At 46.0% G+C, this 7240-nt stretch overlaps 1 protein-coding gene across 1 annotated transcript in view; it reads right to left on the bottom strand.

Moving 5' to 3' along the window:
* Positions 1-7240, bottom strand: part of KIRREL3 (kin of IRRE like 3 (Drosophila)) — a 433673-nt gene that overhangs the window by 122257 nt on the left and 304176 nt on the right. The window lies entirely within an intron of this gene.

Here is a 7240-nt window from a genome sequence, read left to right as displayed (position 1 = left end):
CTCCTCCTCAGCAGTCCCGCGCGGTTCGTCGGCCCACCCTCCCGGCCTGTTAGTAGTGCAGTCATTTGCTGGTCACCCAGTTTTCAGGGCTGGGTAGGAATTTTTTCACACCTTCCTGATTGGCGCTTGGAAGGGGTGTTTTTCGCCTACCCTGCACTGTGACAGTGATGCAGGTGTTTATAGGGGTGGGCTGTGTTAGCCAGGTTGGTCACTTTCGTTAGGCAGGTTGCTATGTGGTATACAGATTGCAGTCCGGTGAGCACCAGCCGACACCCATCTTTTGGGGTTTAAGGGGTCCTGTGAGTACAGTCTTTGTGCCTTGCGGCATGGGGCGGGGAAAACAGACTGCCTTCGGGACAGCCCTGTTTAGGTCCTCTCTTTGAGCCTTGCGGCTTGGGGGATGGGGCTACAGGGTTGTCCTGCAATGGCTAGCCGGCCGGGTGTGAGCCCCTGCAGTGGGCTCCCACCCGGGGCAGGGTGGCTCACCCTATTGAAGAGGTAAGGGAGGGGTCCTTGACCTCTGGCCTTGACCACACCGCATGCTGTTTTGCCCTTGCTGTTGGTTCCAGCTAAAGTTGTCAGTTAATAAAGTGGCCCTATAGTTAAACCCAACTCTTGTGTCTGCCTCGTTATTTCTGGCTTGGGAGGCAATTTTCCTCTGGACTGTTTCCTTGATCAGTAAGACCTGCCTTAAACCCTGAGCAGGGGGACAATAGAAAGGCTTGGTATGGGCATCCAGTTATAATGCTCCAACATTATAGAACATTTGGCCTTTCTTTTCCTAATTGCCCAAACTCAGGGGTCAGGGGAAAATGTTCCAGGCATATTCTGCCCCCCCTCCCACCAGTAGGGCCCCTCTCCTTTTAGAAATAATTCTTTGACTGCATGCTAACTTAATTTACTGCTGTGATAAGGTTCGGCTGTGAAAGAGAGACTTGCCAAAGGCCTCTTGGGAAGCGACACGGCTAAACAGGGATTGAAAGCTGGACTTCTTCCAGAGGTCCAACAATATTTCTTCTTTAGTTGTTTTCAGGGAAGATATTTACACCCTGTTCCTGTGCTGTTTGTGAAGAGCAATGTTCAGGGAACAATAACACTGCGTGTGTGGAGGGGGAGCCATAACCATAGCAGCTGACTCCAAGGGCAGAGCTTTATGACCTTTAGCTGCCATAAGGGCTGGAATTCAATGTGTATCTGAGCACAGTTTTGTTATGGTTGCATTTCTCCTTCTTCCCCCCCAAGGAATGTTTGTGGCTTAAGTCTCTGGCTAGGGTTGCCAACCTCTAGGTGGTTAACAAACACACAAAAATGGAAATACAGCGAATGCAATTATAGCCTGATTCCTAGCGACTTGGAACATCCTGGTAGACTTCGTGTCATTTTGAATCTTGCCAGAGCTGGGCTGAGCTCCATGACTAAGAAGAGCGGCCTGATGAAGCCCTAAGAAACAGCAAAGCAACGCTCCTTTGGTTCGCACGACAGCTAGTCTTGAGCTCATGTCGTCTACTGCGTGCTTTCTTCTGGAAACTCTTCTCTGCATGAAAGGTGACCGCACCAATCTGAAGCGAGACTTGTATTTTCAAGGACTATTAGGTCACTATTCAACTGGTGCAATTGTCATTTACGCATGGTGGCAAAACTACTTGTTATGTGTATTAATTTTGGTTGTAAGTAAAACTGTATAAGAAGACAGTAGTCTCAAGTGTGATTTGTACAGCGTGACAGATGATTCTGTTTATTTGTTTGTATAACCTCCAGGTGGTGGCTGGAGATCTCCTGGGATTACAACCCATCTCTAGGTGATGGAGCTCAGTTCACTTGGAGACAATGGCCACTTCGGAAGGCGGCCTTTATGGTGTTAGACCCCATTAAAGTCCCTCCCCTCCCCAGACCCCACCTTCCTCAGGCTCCACCCTCAAAAAAACCACAGCTGGCAACTTTACTCATTAGCCATTCATGTCCAATATCTTATCCTGTTTTCTTTTTAATGAGAGCTTATCACATTATGTTTTATTTGCCTCTGAAATGTGCTGTATCTGCAGTATTTTTCATTGCATGTTACTTTGCAATTTTTTGCAGAAGAGAAGTTTGGACTAAAACTTTAGCCAATAAATAAATGAAAGATAGAAGAAGCACATAGGTGTGAAATTCTGGAAAACACAGAAAGAAAACATAGCAAACAGCATCTCATACTCTCCTGCCTGTTTAGGGCCTTCAGGGCTGTCTTGGCTGGCTCTTGTCCCCAGGTGTTAACTAAAACTAGTGATTGCCGTTGAGCTGAAGTTGGCTTCAGCTTTTGAGGTGAATGTGTTCCATGTAGGGTTGTCCGCTCTGGACTGGGAAATTTGAGGGGTGGAGTCTGTGGAGGGGAGGGTTTGAGGAGGGAAGGGGTATGATACCATACAGCAGGGGTCTCTAACCTTTTGAGCCTATGGGTACCTTTGGAATACTGACACAGTGTGGTGGGCAATGTTCCCTCTAAGCTGTGGAGTCTTGTGAGCAAAAATTCTACTTTGTGAGCTACTGGCATTAAAGTTGTGAGCGAGCGACTTGGCTACTGCATAAATTTAGTTTGCTCTGGAGCCCTCCTTCCTGAACTAAGACAAAAATGTGTGAGCTGGAGGCTAAAAAACTGTGAGCTAGCTCACACTAACTCAGCTTAGAGGGAACACTGGTGGTGGGTGCAGCTACAAAATGGCTGCTGCAAAACTGCTGCTGCAGGAGGTGGAGCCAGCCACAAAATGGCTGCTGCTGCTTACCTTCATTCACATAGTAAAGATCCTGCAGCTGTGGTGGTAGCTGCTGCCAAACCAACATTTTAAAAAATCTGCATTGCCAATCAAATGTCCAGTGGCCCCTCAGAAGCCCTGCTGGGCAAAAGCCCCACCTGGCCTCAACCACTATCCAGAAACACTTGGCGGGTGCCAGGAAAGGTATCAGTGGGCACTAGGGTTGCCAAGTTGATCTTCGCCGGGAGCGGGGGGCTCCCGGCCGCCACACACACATCACCTGGAAGTGACGGGAGGAGTTTTTCCTTGCATGTCCATGGCCCCGCCCCCAGCATGCCCAGCGTCCTCCCGTCACTTCCGGGTGACGCGCAAATCAGGGAGGAATTCCCTCCGGGGCCTGATCCAGTGGCGCCGGGGAACGGGCCTCTGGGGCAGAGGTTTCCCTGCCCCCCGGGGGGACTTGGGATCCCTAGTGGGCACCATGGATTCCGCGATCACCACAGCTGCAGTCACACACACTAAACAATCCACTTTCAATGCTCTTTCAATGCACTTTCCAATGGGATTTTGTCGGTTCACACAGTAAAATCTAGTGGGAAAGTGTATTGAAAGTGCGTTGAAAGTGGATTGTTTAGTGTGTGTGATCACAGCCATGGGAACCCCTGCCATAGAGTCTATCCTCCAAAGCACCCATTGTCTCCAGGGGAACTGATCGGTATACCCTGAAGATCGGTTGTAATTATGAAAGATCTCCAGGTCCCACCGAGATGCTGGCAACCCTAGTTCCATAGCTGAACTTATTGTCATTGAATATAGCAATAAGATATGAAGTGATAATCAGGTCTGTTTGGATTAGCACTGAATGATTCAAAGCCTGCCAAACACTCACTTTTTGCAAAATTGCACATGTGTGAAAGTGCTCCAATCCATATCAACTGGTAGCCATTCACATTGCTAAGGACTGTTTAGAATATATTAACACCAACCTGTACAACTATTTTTAAACACAGAATTTATTTATGACTAATTTATATGACTTATGACCCATTTAACTGTCTGTTCAAACAACTGCCAGCTGAGTGGAGTAGTGGCATAGCTAAGAAGTAAATCTTGGTTGGTTTGTGTGAGAATGTGCATGCACGAAAAGCCATCCTGTACTGTTAGGAAGGAACAGGTGAAGTGAACTGCTGAAGAGCCACAAACAGGCTGAGAAATGGTCTGCTGAAAAACTGGCTGCCTGATCATGACTGACGAACAGGACATGAGTTGAACTGGTATGCAATGGCATTCCTAATTACATGCAGGGATTTAAAATTTTTTTTAGTCTTACTGCAGACAAAAAAGCAATGATAGAAAGCTGAACATAATGGCTGTGATTTCATTCCAAGTATCCAAACTCATTCATTGTATCACACTGTATGGGAACTATGTCTCCTCCTTCAATTCCTCTATCTCATCACACCTAAAGAAAAAGTAATTTGCTTACAAAAATAATCCTTTTTCATATAGTACTGTTACCAGTGTTCCCTCTAAGATGAGATATTGTGAGCTAGTGCACAGTTTTTTAGCCTCCAGCTCACACTTTTTTTCTTAGCTCAGGGAGGATGGCTCCAGAGCAAACTAATTTATGCAGTAGTCAAATCACTTGCTCACAACTTTAATGCCAGTAGCTTACAAAGTAGAATTTTTGCTCACAAGACTCCACAGCTTAGAGGGAGCATTGGCTGTTACTGTATTCTCTCTCTCTCTAAACTGCTGTGTGCAAAATTCTTTAAAGAACATGAAAATAACAGCCAGTAGGGAGGCCAAGATGGGAGACAGGAATGGCAGCTACTCATTCCAAAAAAACCAGAAGCCCCATTAACTTGCACTAAAAGGGACATCATGCGTTGTCGCTACTGCCAGTAGCAAGTCACAGCTGGGTGAACTGCGCCACATGCACTTGAGATAAATGGACCTCTTGGCTTCTTCAAAGGATTTTGTGCCTGCCCTGAATTGCACAATTCTGCACATTCTTATTCTTTCCTTATTCTCCACCCCTCCCACAACATATAAAGCTGCCCTTATACTAAAAAAGGCCATTTGTCCACCCAGTCCAGTACCCAGCTGACATCAGATCCCTATGTCACACAGTAGCTCTGCTACTTGGATCCCTTAACTGGAGAAATTCTGCACAATTCTGCACATCCTTATTAGGAATGTTGTGGTTAGCATGTACTCCTGCTATGCATGGTTGCCAGGCTCCTGGTATGTATGGACATAACATATGACAACGGCTATGTGCTGTCTTGGCTGGCTGCCACAGAGACCACACACTGGAAGCTTGTAAACACAGTCCAGAATCAAGGTCAGTCAGGGCTGAAAGTCAAAGAGCCAGGAAGGCAAGTCAAGGTTGCAAGGACAAGGAGCAGCTGCTATGCAGGAGCAGGTCTGAGTGAGCAAAGTTGCTGTCACATTGAACCAGGTGCACTGAGTGCTTTTGAGCAGGTCCTTCCTTCCCTGGGGTTGAGTCTGCAAAGGCTTACAGCTCTTCCCTCTGCAGGAGCTGGAGTCTGGCACTCCTTCGCTCCTGCATAGTCAGCCTCTGGCATGCCCTACGTCTGGGGCACTCAGGAGAACTAGGCAAGGAGTCTGGCCTTGGGGTGTCTGCAACTGGGGGTGCTGGGCCAGGCTCAGGATTGGCTTCTGCTTCTGGCTACACCTCCTGAGCAGCTGCTGGGGACTCTTCCTCCTCTGGTTCTTCTTCCGAGCTGACTCCAGATGAGGCTGGGCTGCTCCCTGACTCTTCCCCATCTGAGGAGTAGTCAGCCTCAGCAGACCTCGTACCCACGACAGGCTATGGATGTTGAGTGATCTCAGATCCTAAACTAGCAGTTCCCTCTCACATAGATTATAATCGTCTCTCACTGGAGGTGATCTGGTGCTTTACCATCACTGAATTTTCACATCTCATCTGGTATAGAGTATGTATTTATTGCTGGAGGAGTGGGAGCAAAACCTTGAGATTTTCTTATCCTCCCCATCTGTGTGGCTCTGCTCCCTTGCCAGCTAGTACAAGAGAAGTGTTTCCCTCTCTGTCATGGGGGGAGGTGAGTCTCTCCGCACACCCTCTGCCCCTCTATCTCACACCTACTAGGCCTCTCTCTCAGGCTGGGCAAGAGAAGTCTTTGGCTCTGTTCCATGCAGGGCAGATGGCTGGGCTGGTGCCATCTACGTAATGGAGGGAAGGATTTGCCATTTGATCTCCCCTCTCCCTAGTCTGACAAACAGATCAACTTGCCTAGCATGGGTGGAAGGAGCCATATTCTCTGTCTCCAATTTTTCCATGTAGGGTTGCCAATCCCCAGTTGGGTATATTACAACAAACAGGACCACGGTGTATAATAGCTAGTAAAACAGTAAATCACCATGTACAATTAAACAATATTTGTTGGGTTTTATATGCAATGTTTAGAATTCAATTATTAACAAAATTACAACAATAACACTACAATATGCGATATAAAGCTTAGCAGTACATACAGAGTAATACAGTACTAGTTACAGACAAACGACGGAGTTCTAGTACACTATCCGTTTGCGTGTCCTTCTTCAGGTTTGTCATTCTGTAATTATTTCTTCATTAGAATGAAGTGCTGCAAGCCATATTTAAAAATGCTAATTCTTATACAATTTTTTGATGTACGCTACCGCGCTTAGATTCTGGTGACTGGGGAGCTCCTATAGCAAGCTCTAATGTGACTGGGTCTACAGCATATAATAATTGGCTAAGTGTCGAAGAGGCACATAAGGGATACAATCCTGAAAGCAGTCTCTGGAACACCCCTGAAAATGGGGGAAACCAAGATCAGAATGCTGAAGGATATTCCATTTGACATAAGACAATGGAGAAAGAAGTACAAAGAGCTGGTGACTTATCTTCAGACAAACTCAATTGGATACAAATGGTTATTTCTGGAAGGAGTGGCTTTTAAGATGAAAGATAAAAAAAGAAAGAATTGACTCTGTGTTTAAAGCCAAAGAATTCCTAAAGATTCAGCTGGGAAAGGGAGAGGAAGAAGGAAAAGACGATGACAACAGCTCGAGTGGCGAATTGGAAACGGAATTTTCTGGAGAAGACTCTCTGGCAAAGCAAGGGGCTGCTGCTCCAAAAAGTCCCTATAAACTGAGGAAGAGACGAGGAAAAGAGAAATAGAGGCTGAAGGACTCTGAAATGTGCCTTGAAGTAAATGATGTAAAAATGTGATGATGGGGAGTATGGTTTCTAAGCAGTTAAATTTGTTAAAGAAAAGTGAAAAGGTGTGAAAAACTTGACTCAATTCATATTGACTTAAACGAGTTATGATTTACTGTAACTAAGCTTTTTTGAGGATCTCCTCTCTTGGGTTTTTAGGTATTAGTTGGTTTTTTTCCTTTTCCCCAATATATGTAGTACCCCATCCCTATTATTTTCTGTAGTATTGTAGATTTATAAAAATAATAAAAAATCCCCTCCGGGGGCTTCAAAAAAA

Source organism: Gekko japonicus, unplaced genomic scaffold (genome assembly GCF_001447785.1).
Source record: "Gekko japonicus isolate JY-2015 unplaced genomic scaffold, Gekko_japonicus_V1.1 scaffold1163, whole genome shotgun sequence".
Taxonomy (NCBI): domain Eukaryota; kingdom Metazoa; phylum Chordata; class Lepidosauria; order Squamata; family Gekkonidae; genus Gekko; species Gekko japonicus.
This window is presented reverse-complemented; position numbering and strand designations above follow the sequence as displayed.